Raw genomic sequence first — 12,062 nt, forward strand, 5'->3', positions numbered from 1 at the left:
AGAAGCTTTACCTCATCCTTCAGGTCTGAAATCCACCTTATTCAAACATTCTCCAGTACTTTTGGACCTAGTGGAAAAAGTAAGCCATTTTAAGGCTTCTGATAAGATTAGGAGAGAAGTTCAAAAATGTTATCCTGTAAAATGGAGTCTGGCTTTCCACACAACAGCTTCCTTACGTTTGCACCCTTTTATTGTTCCTTTCCAAGTATTGCAGGTAATCAGTCCTGTAGCATTCTGTATTATCATTTATTTATATGGCGCCAATGATTCGGAGCTCCTGACAATACATAGATGAGCAAAAATACAGAGGGCCCTGCTTGTTTGAGCTTACAACTGTTAATGGTGATTAAAATATAACCAGAGTGACAATAAGTGAAAAGCGTTGATTACGTAATAAGTCCGCAACCAACGTACCCTTTATACCTAGCTACGTGTGAACAAAGCGTAGCGCAGCGTAGCGTACCTTTTATTGTATTATGTATACCAAGAACCAATACCTTAATCAGAGATTCCTTCGCAGTACTTTGTCTCTAATCTGCGAATATACCTTATCGGACTGTGTCCGCAATATACCTTATCGCTATTATGCGAATAAACAGACAACGACCACTGTATAGAAATATGGAGATAAGAGCTCCGTAAAAAGGTTGTATTTGAGTCCCTAATGGACAAAAGGGGGTTACAGAAATAAGAATAAACAGGTATAACAAGTAATACAATATACTAACAATGAACGCTAAACAGACTCTGCTAAGGGGAAAGAATACAGATACAAGACACAACCAGCCAACTATACAATAAGTATAAATACCGTTAATGCAACCGTTACCGTTCTCATCAAATATGCGAAGTGTAGTCCGGTCAGAGCTCACTATCGTTCAGGGATGAACTATAGTCCGGTGGTCAGGTCAGGGAAAGGTAGATGTGCCGAAGAGACTTTGGCTGCTCTGGGTCGCCTATCTTATAGGGTCAGAAAGGGGAGGTCAAAGGCCATTCTCATTGGTCAGAGATCATATGTCCGGTCCACTGTGATTGGAGGTTAGACGCTGTACCTGGTCTGACCAGGTGCAGGGGAGTGAACTTTAAGAGTCCTTTGTTTGGTGGTTTCGGCGTCAGCAGGGATAAGAACTGGTTTCATCTAGTTTCCTTTGTTAACTACTTTCAACAGAAACTGTCTCTGAGTTATGGATTATGTCCATAACTATCGGGCAGTGTACATTGTGAAATATTCGCAATGACCGGAATACTTCGCATAATGAGCTGAACGGAACGGTACTAAACATGATACAGACAGATGTATGCGGGGCTAACTAAGCTATGTGTGGCGTTCTAAACCTTTAACTACATTTTATAGTGTCAGTATGTATTTATGAATTTATGTGTGATAGTATGGCTACTCTTCTGGTCCACTTTGTCACGCATACTCGGGTATGGAAACTTTATTTGCGCAACTCTTCGAACCAAAATGGCGGCCATACTATCCTAAAATGGCGTGTGTGTAACTCGACTTCCATAGTCCACCCTTTAACAGTAATTCTAAAACTGTTACAATACAAAACATTTCACACGACAATACAGAAATTCATAATCCTAACAGAGAAATTGGGATACATGAATAAAACATATAAGGGGAGTAAACCATCTGCTCTCGGCCGATCCAGGATCATGGATAAACGATGGGCCGCATTTATCGAACAACCTACTCAGGGTCACGAAGGATAATGTACAATTTTGGGATAAAAATAAAAACAGGGGTGGTTACAACATATACACGTTCACAAATATGGTTTCTTTAAAGGGAGGTGGTTTCGATTTTAGGGTCATATACCAAACCCTGGTCTTCCTCTGTATCTCTCGTTCTTACACTCATGATTTCGGTACGTTTTGTCTTTCCCCGGGTCACCACCTTTATACATTTGAACAATAGCACAAAGACTATGATGGCACCACCGATACAGAGAAGGAGTTTTCCTATGCTAGCTATGATCCCTTGCGCCCATTCTCCTAAACCAGAGAACCAGTGCATTGGATTCAACCAGGAGGTCCATTCACTAACTTTGTTACCTATTTCTGCCAGGCTGATATTATGTTCCCTTCTAAATTCCCATTTAAGCTGAAGAATCTCATCCATCCGATGATCGATGATTTCTTCTGGGTCTTCAGTATTGTTGGTGATATATGTACAACACTTCACCCCAAACTGTGTAGAGAGGGTGACACAATATCCTCCTGTCATAGCTGTCAGATAGTTCAGCACCATCCGATGTTGGACTAGCTCTCTTTTATATGCTTGCAACTCCTTCCCAGTGTATCTAAAGGTGTCATCATAAATCTCTGTGATGTTATCTACCAAGCTGGCTAATGCTTGTATATATTTAAAATTTATGACTCCTCTGGCGGTATGGGTGATATCTAAAGCAATGAGGAGTTGGATACCGAACGACTCGTGTATCATTTCGGAAGCTAGGGGTTCTTTCCTGATGGTTAAATCCCTTTTATGGATTTGGTCATAATGGGTATGAGTGTAAGGAGGAGAAATACCTCTGTGTATGTTCATCATCTCATCATGTGTGAGGGTCATCACTTCAGGTAACACTCTGCCTAGATAACAAATACCAACGTAGTTCATGGAGAGCCATTTGTACGCCCTCCTACCACAAATATAATAAACATCGTCAGGGAGAAAATAGGGGACAGAGTATTTCATGATCTTGTCACACATTATCCATAAGAACATCCCCGTCCCCTGTTCCCTGACTTGTTCCTCACAGATCTCTGGCTGTAGGGTTACATTACAGTAGCCGGCTGATACTCTGCCGGCCATCATTTTACTTCTCTTCACCGTGTAGACATATTTATAGTGTCTCCCACTGGTTCGGATTTTTAACAACAATTCTTTATCAATAGGCTCTCCATCTGGACGCTGGGAGTAAGTTATTGTCTGGTTATGCCATGTCACTTCCCAAGTACCAATCGCTCTGGAACTCGAGAAGTTCATACATACCAGGGATTTATCCACTTGGTATGGGTGTAATCTAAGACTAGGGGACCTGGTATACAGGTATCTCTTATCCAATGGCCTCCCCTTATTTAATACGCTTATCTCTGAAATATTAAGCGGGTATGGGACTAGGCCTACACTACTCCTTTTATGTAGCACTTGTGAACACACCCAGCATTCTGTTTGGTTTAAAACCTTACCCACTAGTGAGTGGTAATCACTCAAGGGATGTCGGCCGGTAGTTGCCTTACTTGTCGACTGACATCGCTGGATGCATTCTTCTTCCATTTTAGGTTGACAATATCTACAGACACAGTACTCACCAGACAATAACTCATCACATAGCCCTTGAACTACGTTTCCCTCATACACAGAAAGAAAACAAAGACATATATGCATAGCTGTGAACCTTTTGCTTGGAGTCCTTCCATCATCTCTACCAGGGGACTTTTATTTTGCTCTGCTCTTAGACCTTTGTTCGCTCAGGTTGCTCGACCTTGGCTGCTTCTCAGTGTTCCCGAAACAATGCTTCTAGCGACACTTCTTCTCTCTCGCTCTCTGCACACTGGGACTCTGGGTTACTGGCTTTCTTGCAGTGGGACGAATGTATCCAAGTCTCTCTCTCTGCGACTTTAATTGATGTAGTGCTGGTCAACAAAACTTGGTACGGTCCTTCCCAACGGTCTATCAAACAACCTGAGCGTAAAAAATTTCGGATCATAACAAAGTCTCCTGGTTTAAGATTATGACAATTCTCTGTAGGCATATCAGGGTTCAGTAATTTCAGCTGCTTTTGTTGCTCCCTTAGCTGTTTGTTTAGCTTTAGGAGATACTGTACAGTTAGCTCATTGTTACATTTGAGATCATCCTGTGGGTCTATCATGATGTGTGGCTGCCGACCAAACAATATCTCGAAGGGGGACAAGTTGAGCGGAGTCCTGGGAGTGGTCCTAATGCTATACAACACAATAGGCAGTGCCTCTGGCCATAACAACCCTGTTTCAGCCATCACTTTACCCAATTTGTTCTTAATAGTACCATTCATTCTCTCAACTTTGGCGCTCGCCTGGGGACGATATGGAGTATGAAGTTTACTATTAATCCCCAGGAGTTTACACATGATTTGGAAGACCTCTCCTGTGAAGTGAGTGCCTCTGTCACTCTCAATGACCTTTGGGATACCATACCTACAGACAAACTCCTGACATATTTTCTTTGCTGTAAAGGTAGCAGTGTTGGAGGCAGCGGGGAAAGCCTCCACCCAACTGGAAAACATGTCAACACAAACTAATACATATTTCAAATTTCTACAGGGTGGTAACTGTATGAAGTCGATTTGTATTACCTGGAAAGGGCCTTCTGTAGGAGGGATGTGGGATGGCTCTGTTGGGATGGCTTTTCCAACGTTCTTCCTCAAACAGGTGAGGCATGACATTGCCACTCTACCTGCTTGATAAGCGAACCCTGGTGCACACCAGTAGGCCTTTACCAGCTTGCACATACCTTCCTTCCCAAGATGTGTCAGCCCATGGGCCGCCTCGGCTAGACTAGGAAGGTATGCTCTGGGGGCCACTGGTTTCCCGTGTCCATCTCTCCAAAGTCCGGTAGACTCTTGGCCACATCCCTTCGACTTCCATACTGCTCTTTCCTGTGGGGAACACAAATTCTGCATGTCTATCAGTTTGGATGTGGATACTATGTTCAGTGTACAAAGGTTGGTAGGATGGGTGAAAATATTTACAGGGCATGCGGCCCTTTTCGCTGCCTCATCAGCGCGGCTGTTACCAAGTGACACCGGGTCCTTCTCTGATGTGTGAGCTTTGCACTTGATAACAGCCACTCTGTCTGGAAGCTGAATAGCTCCCAGAAGTCTCCTAATATATGTCGCATGCGCCACTGGTGTGCCAGCCGCCGTCATGAAATTTCGGAGGCGCCATAGGGCTCCAAAATCATGGACTACTCCGAAAGCATATCTGGAGTCGGTATATATGTTGACTGATTTTCCTTGGGCCAGTTCACATGCTCTGGTCAGTGCCACCAGTTCCGCTACTTGTGCTGAGTGAGGTGGTCCCAAGGGTTCAGCTTCCACAATACCTTCTCCATCTACTACTGCGTAACCTGTGCACAGCTCTCCCGTGTCCGTCTGTCTATGACAGCTACCATCTGTGAATAAGGTTATGTCTACCTCACTTAATGGGCTGTCGCTTATGTCAGGACGTGCTGTGAAGGTCTGATTCAGGTAGGACATGCAATCATGTTTGTCCTCACTCTCACTAAACTCTGCTTTACCATATTCAGCAACATTCCCATCACCCTCCACCCTTTGTGCCTTGGAAGGCACATGAGGAAGGAATGTGGCTGGGTTTAGTGTGTTGCATCTTTTGATGGTAATATTTACTGGGGCCATCAGCGCCAGTTCCCACTTAGTGAACCGTGCTGAGGACACATGACGTGTTTGGGCAGAATTTAGGAGGGCAGAGACAGCATGGGGAGCATGAACAGTTAAATCGTGTCCCAACACTACGTCCTCACTCTTACTTACTAGTTGTGCTATTGCAGCCACACTTCGTAAGCAAGTTGGGAGTGAGCGTGCTACTGTGTCCAGCTGGCCACTGTAGTACGCTATTGGTCGGTTGGCATCACCATGTTTTTGTACAAGCACTCCTGCCGCACACCCACCTGATTCAGTTCCGTACAGTTCAAAGGGTTTCCCATAATCTGGCATTCCCAGTGCTGGGGCCTTGGTTAGGCTCACCTTTAGTTCCTCGAAAGCCAGTTCAGATTCCTCAGTATGAGAGACCCGATCAGGCTTAGTTGAGGAAACCATCTCTTGCAGTGGTAATGCCAGAATAGAGAATCCTGGGATCCAATTGCGACAGTATCCACACATGCCTAGGAACGTACGGATCTGATGCTGGGTCTGTGGCAGTACCATGTTCTGAATCGCTTGGATTCTGTCGTCGGTGAGGTGTCTCAGCCCTTGGGTGAGGCAGTGTCCCAGATACTTAACCCTGGTCTGGCATAATTGCAGCTTATCCTTTGATACTTTATGTCCCGTCTCTGAGAGATGCATCAGTAGCTGTCTAGTGTCATCCACTGATGACTCCAGTGACCCAGAACACAACAACAAGTCATCGACATATTGTATCAGTATCGAACCACTCATGGGTTGAAAGGATTGTAAACAATCATGCAAGGCCTGGGAGAAGATGCTGGGGCTGTCTATGAACCCTTGGGGTAGTCGTGTCCAGGTATACTGTACTCCTCTGTAAGTAAAAGCGAACAGATACTGGCTGTCAGGATGCAAAGGGACGGAGAAGAATGCTGAACACAAATCAATGACTGTGAAATGAGTACAATGAGGTGGGATTTGCATTAGGATGACAGCTGGGTTTGGCACTACGGGGAATTGGCTCTCAACTACCTTGTTTACCCCTCTTAAATCCTGCACTAGTCTGTAGCCCCTCCCCCCGCTCTTTTTCACAGGGAAGATGGGACTATTGGCCGTGCTGGAAGTTCTAACTAGGATTTCCTGTTGGAGCAATCGTTGGATCACTGGAAATATTCCTAGCTCAACTTCAGGTTTTAAAGGGTATTGCGGTATTTTTGGGGCTATCCTGCCTTCTTTTAAACGGATCTCTACTGGAGCTACATTTGCCATCAGCCCAGCATCCTGTCCATCTTTAGTCCAAAGGGAACTCGGTATTTGTGCTGTAATTTCAGCTACCCTAGATGGATTTGATTCTACAACAGTGGAATACAACATTAGCCTCTGAGGACTGTCCAGCATATCTTGCACTTCTTGTGTAAGATTTTTAGGAGTATCTAGGAATACCCCATCGGGAGTGCAATAGATGACACATCCCATTTTACATAGTAAATCTCTACCCAGGAGGTTAGTCGGGGCCGCTGCAGCCAACAGAAAAGAATGTTTGGTATGCAGAGGCCCGATTGTAACCTCCGCTGGTTTCGTCAGTGGGTAATGTTGTATTTTTCCTGTTACCCCAATTGCCGCTACTGATTTGTTAGTGAAACCCAAGTGAAGAGGAGTGTTGAGAACAGATCTGGCCGCCCCTGTATCAACCAAAAAGGTTTGTCTTACTCCAGCTATATCAACCTTCACCTGAGGTTCCTCTCCAAGGTGTTGTGTTAGTCTAACTGGCTGTAGGATACAGGTATGACCTGTTTCCTATGGTCTGACCTGGGTTGCCCTTAGCACAGTGTCAGCCATCAGATGGGGAGGAGGCATGTTGCGTGACCTGTCTGTCTCCTCCCATTGTCTAGGGGCTGGGTATCTCCGTGTCTCACCTTTGTGAGATTCCCATTCTCGCTTATGTGTCTGATAATTCCTGTGGTTTCCTAACCTACAATGAGCTGCAATGTGTCCCTCCTGATTGCAGTTGTAACAGATAACTGGCTTTCTACCTGTGTCCCTGGTGTTTCGTTGGTATGCAGCTTTGTTTGGGGCATTAGTAAGGGCTTGGATGCTAACCATCATCAGTTTGTCAGTTTGCAGTTCTCTGCGTTTCTTGATGTTACGGTCGTGGTCTACAGCAGATTCCCGTAGGGCATCCACTGTCATTCCACGCCAATTTGGAAAAGAAGTTTGGACTCTGGCTCTCAGGTTTTCGTTAAGCCCTTCCACCAGCACAGAGACAATCAGCTCCCTCAGGTGGGGATCGTCCTTAGGCTCGGAGACACCAGTGTACTTTGATACCGCCATCAAACCCCGGTTGAAATATTCGCTAGCTACTTCACCATCTTGTTGTTTGATAGTGAATATCTTGCTATATTCCACTGCTGCAGGAAAATACACTCCCAACTGTAAGTTAATCAGGCGTATATTCTCCTGGTTGATCTCATCATTTATCTCCTTGTCCACTTTCAATCCACTATCCTGAATGAATTTCGGGATGTCAATGTGAGTGGGGAGACAGGCCCTCAACATGATTCTCCAATCCTTGTTGGTGGGCTCATCAGAGTTTCCCAGATCCCTTACAAATTTCCGGCACGATGCTAGATCTTTCCTTGGGTCAGGGAAATCTGTAATGATGGACCGCAGCTCTAACCGTGTCCATGGGTTTAGCATGGTCATCTTTCTGGTAGGTATCACACCCTCTCTGTCTGCCTTACCATAGGGAACCTCCAGTGTGCGTACAGGGTATGTTTGTACCACATTCGCATTACTGGGACCTGCTTGGGAGTCATTTGTGTCTGTGCTGTGTGGTGCATCATTACCTGAGTCCAATACTATGCTGTTGGCATCAGCCGTCTCCTCCTCCTGTGCTGGGGCCTCAACAGCGGGTTGAGCTTTTCCCTCAATCATATTAATTGCATGAGAGACGGCCAGTGCCAACAGCTGCTCGTTTTCCTCTCGGGTTTCCTTGTAAGGGGATAAGACAGGGTACAGGTTAGCAACGGATACATTATTACTTATTCCTTTCTTATGAGTCATTATCCCCTTCGGCACATATGGGGGTGGGGGAGCTGATTCTATTATGGCAGCGGTTGCATTTATATTTTGGCTGATTGTGTCAGGTATTGCCAGACCTCTGCTTCCCCATTGTTCCTGTCCTTCCTTCTGCCACAATTTAAGAATCTCTATATGCTTCACTCTCTCCTTACGACTGGAGAGTAGGCATATTTCATCTTTTACTGCCGATAAGATTTCTGGATCGAAGCTACCAACACTGGGAAATTCTAACTTGCTGCCTTGTGTCATTTTTCTCCATTTATTTTGGTAAACAACTGCGAGTTCACCGTGCTTCCTGCACATAATAAAAGCAGCCGATCCTTTTGGCCGGCTTGCTTCCTCCCTAACATGCACGTTATCACAGCGTGACCCGTTATTACCCATAATTACAGGAATAAACGTTCACAGCTTAATAGATATCGGTGGGTTATTACTTATCTGAGAGCTCCCCAACCACTCACTTCTCCACACAGCGACACTACAACGCAATCAAGCGAAGAGCCCACAATGCGAGGTAACGTACTCAATCACCAAGTCTTTCAACTAGCAGCGAACTTCTAGCCAACTTGCTTGGCGCGGCACAATTTTTCCAGGGTATAACAAACTTGTTTTCCTATACCCCCAAAAATCGGATTTCTAAAGTAGCTAATCGGATACAAGTGCGTTCCGATATATCTTCTTGTACCCTCCTAGCGGAATCAATTCCACTGAAGGGGCAGTTCCTATGGGCACGTCGTCACGTGAACCCTAACCCTGTCCTACCTGGACTGTCCTACACTGGACTACACTGCGCTTGAGTCGTGTCGTCACACACCCGTTCGCCTCAGTTATTTTTCACACTGGGCGCTGGTTACACCTTGGTCTTATGCATATATTTGAAATATTTCTGTACAGAAAGTTTTCCCAGGCCGGTAGCTTTTCACTAGATACTTATGCAGGTATAAATCCCTTATAATACGCTATAGGAATCTATTAAAATAATGCTTGAGTTGCTTGCTTATGAGAAAATGAACAAAAAGAAAAAAAAAAACTTATTTTCTCTTTATTTAATCACCACCTTATCCACAGTATATTGCTATACTGTTTAAATAAAGCTAGTGGTTCAATACTGTTCACCTTTGAGTTCCTATGTGTGCTGCATGTGCAGTACCAATGAACAGTCACGTGTGTACATGCGCTGTTCACAGGCCGCCGGTGAATCGGCCACCCACGTGTTCTATAGTGTATTTGCAAGGTTGCACTCGGGTTTCGCTATACGCAGTAATTGCGCTTAAATGTGGAATAAATCCCTTAACTCCGTCCGAAAGTTACGTATCAAGATGCGAAATAAATCCCGCACTTAATCCGTAAATCACGTACAAAGATGCGAAAATTTCCCGATATGGGCACGTGCGCGCGCACCTTGCGTAATACACAATAGACGCTTTACGTTACTGCAAAAAGCCCAGGACTTGTCGCCACGTGGCGGAGTCCCTGTTTTTGCGGTAACTAACAATAAACAATTATAGTTTTGCACAGAGGGGATCCTCTATGTACTATAATAAACACAGATTCCACGTGTGCGAACCTTATCGCACGTGGTACATATACTGTAATGAACAAGCAACTCAAGACACTATACCCCGTTAAACTACTTGTGGCAGGCAGAAGTACAGTTTACTAAACACTTAATATATGTTTTAAAACACGTGGCTTTCACTTATTGTACTCCGGGTTCAGCGCTAGCACTTCCCGAACCCCGCACCGCCGCGGACTCGGCCTATCCAGCAATGGAAACAAATAAATACTTCCACCCTTTTGCTGGTATAGGTCGGGTCGCACGCCTGGTACTGAGTTCTGGACTGTGGAGCGGACGGACGAGCCCTCAATTGTTAATGGTGATTAAAATATAACCAGAGTGACAATAAGTGAAAAGCGTTGATTACGTAATAAGTCCGCAACCAACGTACCCTTTATACCTAGCTACGTGTGAACAAAGCGTAGCGCAGCGTAGCGTACCTTTTATTGTATTATGTATACCAAGAACCAATACCTTAATCAGAGATTCCTTCGCAGTACTTTGTCTCTAATCTGCGAATATACCTTATCGGACTGTGTCCGCAATATACCTTATCGCTATTATGCGAATAAACAGACAACGACCACTGTATAGAAATATGGAGATAAGAGCTCCGTAAAAAGGTTGTATTTGAGTCCCTAATGGACAAAAGGGGGTTACAGAAATAAGAATAAACAGGTATAACAAGTAATACAATATACTAACAATGAACGCTAAACAGACTCTGCTAAGGGGAAAGAATACAGATACAAGACACAACCAGCCAACTAAACAATAAGTATAAATACCGTTAATGCAACCGTTACCGTTCTCATCAAATATGCGAAGTGTAGTCCGGTCAGAGCTCACTATCGTTCAGGGATGAACTATAGTCCGGTGGTCAGGTCAGGGAAAGGTAGATGTGCCGAAGAGACTTTGGCTGCTCTGGGTCGCCTATCTTATAGGGTCAGAAAGGGGAGGTCAAAGGCCATTCTCATTGGTCAGAGATCATGGGGGAAATTTACCAATATGAAAAACCTAGTTTTTCGTATTGGTATTTTCCCTACGACTGCATACGACTGTTTAAGTCGTATGCAAAGTCGTATTCCGGAGGATCAGTTACAAAGCAGTCATATACGACTGCTTTGTAACCCTCCGATGGTGTAATGATTCGTATTAGCGGCCGTATATACGGCTGCTAATACGAATTATTTCTAGCAGTCTGCACGGATCAGTCAGATCCGTGCAGGCTGCATGGTGTAAAAAAAATAGAAAAAAAAATAAATTAAAAAAAAAACCGGCGTGGGGTCCCCCCCACAGCCGAAACCAGCACCAGGCTGACAGAGCCTGGAGCCGGTAATTAAAAATCAGGGAACCCGACAAATAGGGGTTCCCTGATTTTTAACAACCAGCCCCAGGCTCCTGCTCCGGGGCTGGTTCCCAAAATACGGGGGACAAAATGACTAGGGGTCCCCCGTATTTTAAGAACCAGCCCCAGGCAAAACCAGCCAGCGGGTAATGCCACAGCCGGGGGGAGACTTTTTATGCAAGTCCCCCCGGCCAAAGCATTAACCCTACCGACCAGTCAGCCTGGCCAGGGGCCCTGGGGGAGTGGGGACCCCCCCAATAAAGGGGTCCCCCCCCTCCAGGACTTACCTGACCAGGCTGAAGCCTGGTGCTGTCCTCGATGCCCCTGGGCGGTGGGCATCGAGCTGATGGTTTTGTGTAAAAAATAGAATAAAAACCATTGTCTTTTACTGGTGAACTATGAGTCCCAGCAAGCCTCCCCCGCAAGCTGGGACTTGGAGAACCACAAGTCCCAGCCTGCGGGGCATTAAAGGGCCCGCTGGGTCTTGTAGTTCCACAGTAAAAGAAAGAGTTAAATAAACACACTGACACCCGTTTTAAATAAAAGTTTAATACACACATTACATACATACTGATACTTACCTTTCTTGATCCCGTAGGTAGCCCTGGTCCTGATGTCCTGTGTCGTCCATGTCGGCTGTCTGCGTCGTCCTCCAGGTCCATGTCGACGGTCCGTGTCGTCC

This window comes from Crinia signifera, chromosome 5, assembly GCF_055691185.1.
Source record: "Crinia signifera chromosome 5, ASM5569118v1, whole genome shotgun sequence".
In the NCBI taxonomy this organism is placed as follows: domain Eukaryota; kingdom Metazoa; phylum Chordata; class Amphibia; order Anura; family Myobatrachidae; genus Crinia; species Crinia signifera.